This window comes from Nothoprocta perdicaria, unplaced genomic scaffold (assembly GCF_003342845.1).
Source record: "Nothoprocta perdicaria isolate Ctin4 unplaced genomic scaffold, notPer1 scaffold_49, whole genome shotgun sequence".
Taxonomy (NCBI): domain Eukaryota; kingdom Metazoa; phylum Chordata; class Aves; order Tinamiformes; family Tinamidae; genus Nothoprocta; species Nothoprocta perdicaria.
In genome coordinates, this window is record NW_020455743.1 from 121,118 (window position 1) to 133,773 (window position 12,656).

Consider the following 12,656-nt stretch of genomic DNA (forward strand, 5'->3'; position numbering starts at 1 on the left):
AGATAAAAATGGTATAAACAAAAGTATCCTGTAGAACAGGAATATTAAACTATTAATATAGTTAATATATTAATATAAATATTAAAATATTAAAAGCACCAGAAGACAAAAAAAAAAAAATCAGATCAAGTTTATATTATTCTTTCTGAAGTACAGTTACGTCATGTGAAACAAATTAATGGCAAATTTAACTCTACATGATCAAATGACAAATCAAATTTCTGTCAATGGGGTGAAATAAAGTGAATGTAACATTATTTCTTGAGCTACTACACAGAAATGTGAGACATTGCAAGACAAATTTAGAACTTAAGAAGCTAATTAGAACTTCAATACTTTAGGAGAATACCTGATGTTGTGTTTATTTTTACATTACTGTCATTTTACATCAAAGGATGCTATCCCTCCATTTGCTTCTTTATTTGTTTTCAGGTGGGTAGACCAGGAGTTTTACACTGTATGGAAGGCAGAAGCATCTGGAACTGAGGTTTCATCAGTTCCACAATTAATCCAGTCTAACCATTTCCTAATTTTACTGCCAGGATGAACATTAAGATGACAAAGTCAAACACTCACACTTAAGAAATGTCTGAATTAAGTTGCCCATGCAAACTTTATTTGCAACCTTCTGGACACATACCTTATTTAGCATGGGTCTTTAATTATATGATGGCATAGGAGTTTTTCACAGGACTTTTGACACACTCAGGGCAAAGTAAACGAATATTTTTACCTTGTGTCCAGGCCTAGGGCCCCAGCAGCCCTCACTGCCCCTTCCCACCATCCAATCTGGGGTTATTAGTCACTGCTCGGCAGTGCTGGCTCTAGTCTGGCCGTGGGCTGTGAATCTCCTGATTCACATACCAGGTCCAGACCCAGTCCCAGCCTCACTGTACTCTGACATCTTACAAATTTACTACATCTTACAAATTTACTAAGCATTTCTCTTTTCCCTCATCACTCAATTTGTGACCCTGCTTTATTTACTACATATCAAATGAACTGTGTACTGAAAGTGTAATTATTATTGTCTTTCCAGATATCCTGTGGGTTTTATTACCAATAGATGTGGTACTTTAACAAACATTAATCAAATCATCTTCACAACAAATCATCTTCACTTTTTATAGACTGTCCAGAATGTATCCACCTCTTTTCCCCATTATTCCCAACCTTTTTCTTTTCCCTACTTTTTGTTTCTCCCCAGGATTCCTCCCCTCTGCTCTGGCTCTGTCTTCTCCCTCCTCCTTCATAGTACAACCTTTCCACTTCTCCAGGCCTTGTTCCCAGAATGATAGGATTCTTTACTCTCCCTTTTCAGGCTGCTCTGCCCCCCTTTCACAGACACTGATCAACATATAAGCACCTACTAGACACAGGTGCCACGTCACAGGAATCACAAAATATTTGAGGTTTGAAAGCACTCGGGAGATCACCTGGTTCAAGTCCCTCGCTTAACCAGGACCATGCCCTGTTGAGTTTTGAATAACTTCAAGGATGGAGATCCTACAAGATCTCCGGACAATTCCATCCTGTGCTCAGCCATTCTAATCACAAGATGCTATTTTCTACATTTATGTGAAATTAGTCTCTGCCCATTGTTTTTTGACCTGCCATTGGGCATCACTGAGAAGAGTTTGACTCCATCTCCTTCCAGTCTCCCAAAAGATACTTATAAACACTGATAACGTCCTCCTGAGCCTTTTCTTCTCCACTGAACAGTCCGATATGTATTGAGTTGGTTCCCAGTTCATATGGATGATGTTTCAGTCCCTTAACCATCTTCATGTCTCTTCAGTGGACTTGCTCCAGTACATTCATGCCTTTCTTGTACTAGAGGACCCAGAACTGGAAAGGCTATAACATCTGTGGCAGTTATAGCTATATGTCTCATACAGCTCTACACCTTTCAGATTGGGACGTTTTCCAAACATATCTCTAATCACTGTCAAACTTAAAGTCGTTGTCACAAACCATGAAAACTAGTCAGTTAAGCAGCACTACTGTGTAGTACACAGTGTACAGCTACAGTGTATCAGTCCTGCCACTCAGACTCTTACAGAAATTTGGCCATTTTTGGTAACCAAATAATTCTGAGAGACAATTGCTCAATTTAGAATGTTTGAGTCAGGATCATTGCATTTAATATTATTGCAAAAATTGGAATTTATGGCAAGTATTAAAAAGAAAGACTGAAATCTTACTAAAAAAGACTGATATCTAAAGTCTAGACTTAAGTTTAAAAAAGACTAAAAGTCTTATAGAATCTTAAAAACATCCTGCTTTACCTCTACAAGGTAAAATATGATTTATGATTTATCTATTCATGTAGAGAATTATATAAAAGATATAAAAATCTCGTGTAGTATATTCCTGCCAATGATAAATTTTAAGTATTTTACATAGTGTTTTCTATAGCAGCAACTGTGACAGAAGCTAAATATAACTAAGAGCCTAGAATTCGAGGGTCTGGGTGGGGAGGGGACAGGAACTGAAAAAAAAAAAGAAAGAAAATGTAAAATTAATATTTAGAAATATTTATATATTTTTTATTTTATATAAAATGATAATCTTATAGAATATGTTTTAAATTTTATATATTTATATATATAATTATTTTTATATAAAAATAAAAAAAATATATTTTTATATTTCTAAATATTTTTTAATATTTAGAAATACAAGTGTAATGTGCAGGTTTCTTAGAATGTCACAAACAAAACAAAATAAAACAAAAAAATACTGTATCTGAAGAAAAGTATAATTTAAAGAATAGTCATAGGCTATGCTATTACCTCTGCTAGGTAAATTTTGGTTTGCGTTTTTTGAAGCTATATGTATTTCTCAAAACTATTAGATTTTAGATGTTTGATGCTGATGTTCAAAGGTTATTTCATTCATTCTGGGCTGTTTGCAAGGCTTATTTTTGCCTCCAGATTTTGATTCTCAAAAGCAATATTTGGTAAATCTGAGTAATGATTTCCCCCATTCTACATAAGAAGGGCAAGTGCAGGGTCCTGCACTTGGGGAGGAATAACCCCGGACACCAGCACAGAATAGGAGTGAAGCAGCTGGAGTGCAGCCCTGCAGACAGGGACCTGGGTGTCATGCTGGACGACAAGTTGACCATGAGGCAGCAGTGTGCCCTGGTGGCCAAGAAGGCCAACGGGATCCTGGGGTGCATTAAGAAGAGCGTCTCCAGCAGGTGGAGGGGGGTGATCGTCCCCCTCTACACAGCCCTGGTAAGGCCACATCTGGAGTACTGTGTCCAGTTTTGGGCTCCCTGGTACAAGAGGGATGTGGAGCTGCTGGAGAGAGTCCAGTGCAGGGCTACGAGGATGATCAGGGGCCTGGAACATCTGCCCTATGAGTAAACGCTGAGGGAGCTGGGCCTGTTCAGCCTGGAGAAGAGGAGGCTGAGGGGGGACCTGATCAGTCTATAAATACCTCAAGCGAGGGAGTGAGGAGGAGGGGGCTGGCCTCTTTTCAGTGGTGGCCAGCGATAGGACTAGAGGAAACGACCACAAACTGAGGCACCAAAAGTTCCACAGGAACTTGAGAAAACACTTTTTGACGGTGAGGGTGACAGAGTCCTGCAACAGGCTGCCCAGGGAGGTTGTGGAGTCTCCTTCTTTGGAGATCTTTAAAACCCGCTTGGACGCAGCCCTGTGCCACGTGCTCTAGGTGACCCTGCGTGAGCAGGGGTTTGGACTAGATGACCTCTGAGGTCCCTTCCAACCTTAAGCMTTCTATCATTCTATGATTCTATGAAAAGACCTGAGACTGACTGAATCAGACTCATGATTGATCTTGATCTGTTCATTACCCGTAACTGGCCAAAAGCAGTCACTTAGGGAAGAGCAGAAAAACCTATCAAGAATATATACTGCTTCTAGCAGTGTAGTCTTCTCTCAACTCTAATTATTAAGATTTAAGTTCATCCATCTTATTCAGAACTGGAAAAAAAGCACGTGCTTATTACTGCCTGATGTATTATTTTATGGTGTTTAGAAATAAAGTGAACTGTAGACTAGATAGTCACCTTTCATTCTCCTTTGTTCTTTGGCTGATACGTTCAGGGGTTTTGTGGGTTTTTTTTTTTTCTGTCTTTCTTATCCCTGTGATTTCAGAATTCATTTCTTATATAGAAAATAATTTACACTATATGTGGCCTAGGAATATTAAAAAACAAAACTATGGGTTGCATAATTRTAGGAATATATAACAACTTTGCTATTACAGAGACATTAGAGAACAGGAACAAAAGAAAAGAGGAGAGGAAGCAAAAGATGGGCATTATTAGCTGCAATAATAAAGCTGAAAACTTAGATAACTTGGAAGTTTAATTCTTCGTGATGCCTAGAGCTATATTAAGAGCATCTGTAGAAGTTTTCAATATGTTAGGTAGTTTATGAATACTGAAGCAGTAAGAAACTACTATGAAATATACTCTAAATAAATATATTGGAACCTTTAAAAGTGTTTTATTGGTTAATAAAAGAAACAAATGCAACAAATATAAGTGGCTATTTAACTTCACTTACTTTTGGGGCAAGACTTCAGGACTCACTCAGAAAGTATTCCTTACTAAGACTAGTAACTTTCTACCCAGGACATTCTCCTGGGACAGGAAAAAATATTTTTCTTTCTTTTGTGATTTTAGCCAATGTGCATACAGGAAAGCTTTCCAAAACAATTACTGGAAACTGTCTGTAAGCAAAGTTTCTGTTTAGATCAATCATCATTTTAGAACTGTTTAGAGGTGTTTATATAATGTCAGAAGACAGAATTATGACAGAATACACATGAGATGTTCAATTTAAGAGTTCTCTATCTCATTTACCAGTCCTTCAGGGTAATTAAAATGTTCTTTAAGTCAATAGTGTTTAAGTAGAGAATTTGACCCCAAATAGTGCAGATCTATAAGCCAGTATTGAATTAAATCAGTATTGTGTGCAATAGTTTATATATATGTATACACAACAGTATTTAGGTTATATAAACAGTATTTTAAATTGTCAAATACTTTCTATTTTCTGATGAGACTTAAATCTAAAGAGATGAAAAACAGAAAAAGCATTAGCAAATTATAGAGAATAAGATGCTGTTCTTTAAAAAACTCTTTTAAATAGTCTTTGCCGAGTTCACTTCTCTGCGGTAGAATGCTAACTCCTGTATACATGCTGAAGAGGTTTAAATAGTGAGAAAAGAAAATAAAGAATCTGAAATTTGAAATCTAGAGGAAAGACTCTTTCCTTTGAATTGTGTAAATTTAATACACTATACATTAATGATTAAAAGAACCTTAAATTTTATTACAAAACCAATTCAGATCACCTTTAAGGATTATATTTAAACAAATCTTCTCTGTACCRGTTGAACACACAAGTAATCAATGCTCTACCTATTTCTTATAGCCTAAGAGTCTGCAGTTTTAGAGGCCTCCGCTATATTTGCTCAATGTAATTCTAATAAAAGCTTCCATGTTATTCCAAGCTTTTATTAATTAATTCCGAATAGAAGAACTGACACAAAGATCAGAAGAAAATGTTAAATTATAAGGTAAGCAACTCTTCTAAGTCTGTAGTATGTTAAGGAACATGAAAACCATTTCAACCAATTCAGATCTATCAAAATCACTTTGCACAGACTAAGCAGAGGGTAAAACATATGAACTTCTAACTTCTAAAAGTAAAGTGTAATGTAAAAAACATCTTCCATATATGTATTGATATTCATGTGCTTTGGAAATATATAGGATAATGCCCTTTCAAGGGAATATTTGAAATTACAGAGACATACAGAGACATACCTCTCAAACCTTTCAGACCTCCTTGCCTTTGACAACTGCTTCTTCATAAAATCAAATCTAGATTTTGCCCATGCTCTTAGGATAGAAGGAGGCTATACTTACCAGGATATTAAATTCCCAGTAACTTTTTTGACTTTTTTGATTGTTTTGGTCAACAATCAAATCGTAAATTGACAAGACTGCAGAAATTTATTTTCATTTTCTTTGATAAATATCAACAGTCTATTTAACTATGAAGTGTTTTTGAAATGCTGACATTGTTCTCTTCGTATCTGTTATCAAGTTTACTATAGTGTTCATTCAATTGAACTAGTGAAAGAAAAACAGATGGCAATTCAGTAAGTAACACTTCTTTATTATAAAGAAGGAATTAAACATTACTTTGCTTCACTCATGATGTAGATATTCCTTATATTAGTGCCATTTCTCATTACTCCTACAAGAAATTTGTCATTCTATTTTGAGAATGTTTCAATAATTTTCAGTGATTTTTTTCCCTTTCTCTTCCTTTTTGAATTGTCACCACACTCTCATAGAAGGCAGTATAAAAATAGCAACGTCACCATCCAAGGCTTTTCATAACAAATAAGCTTAATTTATGAGCAAGAAAATGAAGACTTTCAGATTTTTTTTTATTTGTTTACATTTTTTTCCAGCTATCAGCCTTACAGTCTCTGGAGTGAAAGAGCAGTTTATTTCCTTTTCTCCAGTCCTTCATTCTCTGACTTTAGCATTATTAAGAAAGATTCTCTTCAAGACAAATCAGATCCTAAATTATATTTCTACTTTCAGTCTGCAAATTAGAATAAGAACTTGAGGGAGGAAGAGGGGTTGTTTTTTTTCCATAAACAAGTAGRGTATAAATTCACTTTTTAAAAAAATAGATTAAAAATATCTCATTTAGCTGACATAGCAAGGAATTAAATTCTCCTCTAGATTAAGCATTTCTTATCAGGACTACTGATTATAATAAAACTCTGAAGACATTTATACGAACAATTTACTCAAATTCTATGCTACTTACTTTTACAAATTCTWTGCTCTTTCTTTTGCTCATTTTAGAACTAGTAATAAATTTTTACTCTCTACACAATGAATACTCTACTTTTAAGGTACACAGTGTTTCAACTTTAGTTTACAGATTCACAGATTCACAGAATATTTAAGGTTGGAAGGGACCTCTACAGATCATCTCGTCCAACCTTCCTGCTCAAGCAGGCACACCTACAGAATGTGGCACAGGGTGGCATCCAGGCGGGTTTTGAAGACCTCCAGAGTAGGAGACTCCACAACCTCCCTGGGCAGCCTGTTCCACTGCTCTGTCACCCTAATAGTAAAGAAGTTGCTCCTCACCTGGAGACGGAACTTCTTATGCTTCAGCTTGTGGCCATTACCCCTCGTCCTATCGCTGGCCACCAGTGAAAACAGCTTGTCCCCTTCCTCCCTGCATTCTCCCTTCCTGAACTTATACATATTAATCATATCCCCTCTGAGCCGTCTCTTCTCCAGAGAAAACAGGCCCAGCTCACTCAGCCTCTTTCATTCCTCTTTCCGAAAGATGTTCCCTTCAGTTTCTTCTTAACTGAAGAATATTTCTTACTCTCAGATTATTTATGCTTTTAGTTATCATTTAGGAGTCTCAGAGGTAGTATAAAAAAAGTTACTAGAAGTCATCACTATGATACAAAACTGAGGGAGAAAAGTAAAGTGAAGCATGAAAGTTCATTTCACTTGGGAAAAAAAAAATGCCAATATTTTATCTTTTTGCCTATTTTACCCCATATGTCCAAACAAGATCAGTTTATACAGTCCATTGTGTCAGTATGTTGTAGATTAATAACATCTGAGCAACAAGTGAAAGGCAGAAATATCCTGTCTTGTTAACATTGGTGCCCATATACAGGCTGAACAGAAGAATATCCTCTTCTCTGATGAGGCTCATGGTGTGTGACTTAATGAATGACTTTATGCATAGAGCAAAGAGAATAATGAGATTGAATCCCATCTCTGTTGTCTTGTTGTCATCTACGATAGGTAAAAATCAAAGTACATCCCCAAGAGGAGACAATGAGAAATGACTAAACATTCCTCTGCACTTGTGTGATAGTGATATCAAACAACAGCCACACAATCTGTATATCAGATGACTTTGACTTCTGCTGTGACTCATCAGGTACACCAAAATGAGCCCATACACTGCCGTCTTCTGTCATGGGCACACATTCCCACAGGTCCTCCACTGGTACACATCTTTTTGCAGTCAGTGCATACCAGTTCATAACAGTATCCATGTGGGTCAATATGGAAAAGAGTAGATACTATGCAGCATGCTAGATGAAGCTTCCCTTATGCTGATGAAGAAGAAAAGGAAGGATTGGTCTTCTAAGACATGTCCGATTGACAAAAAAATAGAAGAAATGAAAGTTTTTAGGGAGAGCATGAACAACAACAAAAATGTATCTTTATTCACTTGAGTGCATCAGAGTTGGCCTGAATTTTACCTTTTTGTCATCATCACCATCATAGCAATGATAACCACTTGTTGCTGTTGACCTAGACAGTATATCAAGCACAGTACAAAGCAAAAAAAAAAAAAAAAGGCAGTCCAGTCCTTTCCACAAAAATATGCACTTTATTTATAAAACAAGAAATAATCTGGGAGATGTTTTTCCAAAAAGTTTTCTCTAGAATTGCAAAATGCTCTTTTCTCTCCCACTAGATAGTGAAATAAAAAGTTAATTAACATTAAATACTACATTATTGATATTACATTTAAACATACTGCAAACATTTTAAAATTTGCAGGTAGACAAGTAARTCTAGATGTTCACAGCCGCAGAACGGCAATCATTTCTGTCCATCTTGTCTGTGACGGTAAATGAATTTCTTTGGTAGTGTATTCTAGTGTTGATAGAAGAAGCTAGGAATCTGTCTTCTTCAGAAGCAGTAGTACATTGTATGTTGACCAAGATTTAAATGCTTTGAAGATTTAAGCTTTTGCTCATGCTTTTAAAAGGACAGATTTAGTAGGCTAATCAAGGACGTTGAATATTTGCATTTATAACAGATATACTGACATATATAGAGATATCTGCAAATACAACTGGAATACAGAGTTTCAAATTACAACAATTTCTTTTACAAGTTGCCTTTTAAGTGTTGGCCATTCTCTCTACATCAGGCAGATCTTTTAATCATTCAGGTGTTATCTTTCCTAACAGACACAAACAAATTTAAAAGTACACAAAAATCAAAGTGACATTGATAGTCAGCCTGACAGTGTCTGTCCAGATGCATGATGATGATTGTTTTTCTTTCTTGCTCTGTTATTTTCAGGTTGGGTCATGAACTGAGACTCACTAAAAGCAGAAGGACTTGTCCTTATGCCATTATCTCACAAAAGCATCTATCTAATCTACACGCTATTCCTGCTTTCAGCTAGTCTGAATTAGCATGATAACCAGTAGTCTGACTGCACTATATGATTTGTTCATTCTTTTTGTCTGATCTTCACTACAGTAAGCTACAGGGAACATTTAATTCCGGCAAAATTATTAAAAAAAAAAAAAATAGATTTTTCTATCACTCATCCTTCAAACTTTGCATCTTCTGGAAACTGTAGAGAATTTTTGTAGCTCTCTCTACTGAATTCAACTGCTAATGACAGAGTTATTCCTGCATTTACTRTAAAATAATACTTAGTTGCTTATATGCCATTAACCAAGGAAAACCTAAGGACCACCACTTAAAGATGTGACTGAAACTCCTGCTGCTGCCATTATTATTTCTGAACTAATCCAAAGCTTCCCTTCTCCCTGAGTGGCAAGCTGGAAAAAGAGTTTAGGATTTTAGAGGGGAGACTGTTGCAGTCAGGAGAAAGATTCCGAATTAATTTTCTTTCTGACAGGACAGTTATTGAACTTCTCACAGAGAAGTTTTAAAGGATAAACTGGAGCACAGAGAACAGGAATGGTTAAAGGAATAATTCTGAAAATAGTGGTGAAGGTGCTAGAAGATTCCTCTAGACCACACCAAAGGGCAAAAGACAAAGAAAATTAGATCTGCTACAACTAGATCAGAAGTCAGCTTCCCCATCTTAAATACTGAGAGGAGAAGCACATATGAAGGGCAAAGGCCTTGCAAGTGCCTCAATTTCTGCACAAGATACATTGATTTGAATGATAAACACAGTTTCCAGCTTTGCTAAAATCTGAATAGTACTTTCAGAAATTAATTCCTTAGTTAGATAGACAAAAACAGGGCACTACAACATGAGAAAAAAAAACTTGGTTTTGTATTCCAAGAGTCTGGAGAGTAAACCCCCCCTCTTCCCCCCCCCCCCCCCCAAAAAAAAAAAAAAAAAAAAAAACCCTCTGAAAATAGTTTAAATTACTAAAAGTATTAGAAGATGCAACAGCTATATGCAAATATCACCAACAGGTTACTTGCATTGTTCATAAGTCATGAAAGTTAATGATATTGTTTAGGATTTCTCAGTAATTACTATGGGGCCAGTTTTGACTGTTATTTACAGTGATCAGTATTTTATTTTTAGAAGATGCACACTGAGGCAGGTACTTCACAGTTCCGTTTTATCATAGTTTTCTTTTATCCAAGAAAGAAAATGCTTATTGTACTAAAAACAAAAAAGAAAGGCTTCTTAAAATTTAGAATAAATAWAAAAAAAAATCAGTATTCAAATGATTAAAGTAGATTAAAATGATTCTTTATCCTGTGATAAACAGCTTTATGTAATAATTCTCTCTGAAACACAGAAAGTGTAGTCCAATATAGGCAAAATTCCTGCACTTCAATAAACCTAAAAAATGTTTATTCATAAATTAGCTATGTGCTAGCAAGGTAACAAGTCCAGTAGAGGTAATATATGTGCACTTCAAAAATTTGCATATATTATTCCTTTGAGCTTGGGTTTAAAATGAGTTGGGATTTGTATATATACAAGCAGTTTTGCATCTTCTGAAAATTGAGGGAAATTTTGAATTTTAAAGAATAACAAAATCAAAGGCCTCAGGACAGAATATTTGAACACCAGAAAATACAGGAAACAAGGACTGATCACAACCTTTATTGATGATATGTAGAATGGTGTTCAGTAGTCTTGGTTGCTTTTCACAATTTCCAGACATATTATCAGCGTCAAGAAGAAACTATAGTATGAAGGGAAATACAGTTGTTTGTTTCTATCCTGACAGAGCACAAGAGTTAAATCATAGAATGAAGAATTTTTTTAAAAAAGTAAAAAACTCAGGAATGGCAGGAGCCTTAGAATAAATTAGAGTCCTAAAATAGCATAAGTCATCTGAAAGAATTCATAGATGCAGGCTAAATAAGGTATACGCTAGAACATTAGGTATATAATAGAAAATCACAGCATATTTCCTTAAAATAGAAAGGTTTGGAGCTGTTAGTACTGCTGAAATAAATATCTGCTCTCTATTTGACTCTGGAGCGGATTTTCCACTGAGTCTGAGAGCACAGATGGGGCACAGAGGTCTGTGGGGAGCAGTCAGGCCAGAAATCATAGAATCATAGAATCATAGAATGCCAAAGGTTGGAAGGAACCTCAGAGGTCATCGAGTCCAACCCCCCTGCTCACGCAGGGTCACAGGGCTGCATCCAAGCGGGTTTTAAAGATCTCCAAAGAAGGAGACTCACAACCTCTCTGGGCAACCTGTTCCAGTGCTTTGTCACCCTCACAGTGAAGAAATGCTTCCTTAAGTTCCTGTGGAACTTCCGATGCTTCAGTTTGAAGCCATTTCCTCTAGTCCTATCCCTGTCCACCACTGAAAAGAGGCCGCCCCCCTCCTCCTCACTGCCTCGCTTGAGGTATTTATAGACTGATCAGGTCCCCCCTCAGCCTCCTCTTCTGAACAGGCCCAGCTCTCTCAGCCTTTCCTCATAGGGCAGATGTTCCAGGCCTCTGATGATCCTGGTAGCCCTGTGCTGGACTCTCTCCAGCAGCTCCACATCCCTCTTGTACTGGGGAGCCCAGAACTGGACGCAGTACTCCAGATGTGGCCTCACCAGGGCTGAGTAGAAGGGGATGATCACTTCCCTCGACCTGCTGGAGACACTTTTCTTAATGCACCCCAGGATCCCGTTGGCCTTCTTGGCCACCAGGGCACACTGCTGCCTCATGGTCATCTTGTCATCCACCATGACGCCGAGGTCCCTCTCTGTGGGGCTGCTCTCCAGCAGGTCAAATGAAGGCTGCAAAATTTCAGCCTTCCCCCCGCCCTGCCCTTCAAGGCATCTATTTTTATTTCTCATTCAGTTGTCTATGTCTTGCAGAAAGTGCAGAGAGCTTGTTTAGTATATCAAAGCACGATCTGTCTGTGTTTTAATAATTACACTGTCTCTTGTAAAGTAACTTTACAGACATTTMTCTAGCACAGTTGGTACCCAGGTCTGCCTTCAGATGTGCATGTAGCTGTTTTGTACACGCTGCTGTGCTGAGCTCCTCCACATAGATTTTGGGCAATCATGAGCATGGGAATGGCTCAGTTCTCCAGCAGTGTCCAGCAGCTGGTGCCTTTTCAACAGCTCACGAGGTCATCCTGGTAGTGTATTCTTAGTAAGTATTAAATCTGAACTCCCAAATAAGCCACCAATGCTGATTTCAAAGAGCATTTTGCAAGACTGAAAACCGAATCTCATCTGCGCTTATGGAAGTGCAGGGCTCCCTGGCAGCAGAGGACCCTGAAGACAGGAAATTCTGTGAACAGAGCAAGGGATCCTGGCTGTCAAACCTAAAGGAGAGATGCACTTATGTGCCAACACTGAGCTTAGGAACAAACTCCACAGGTCCAAACTCGAAAGAGAG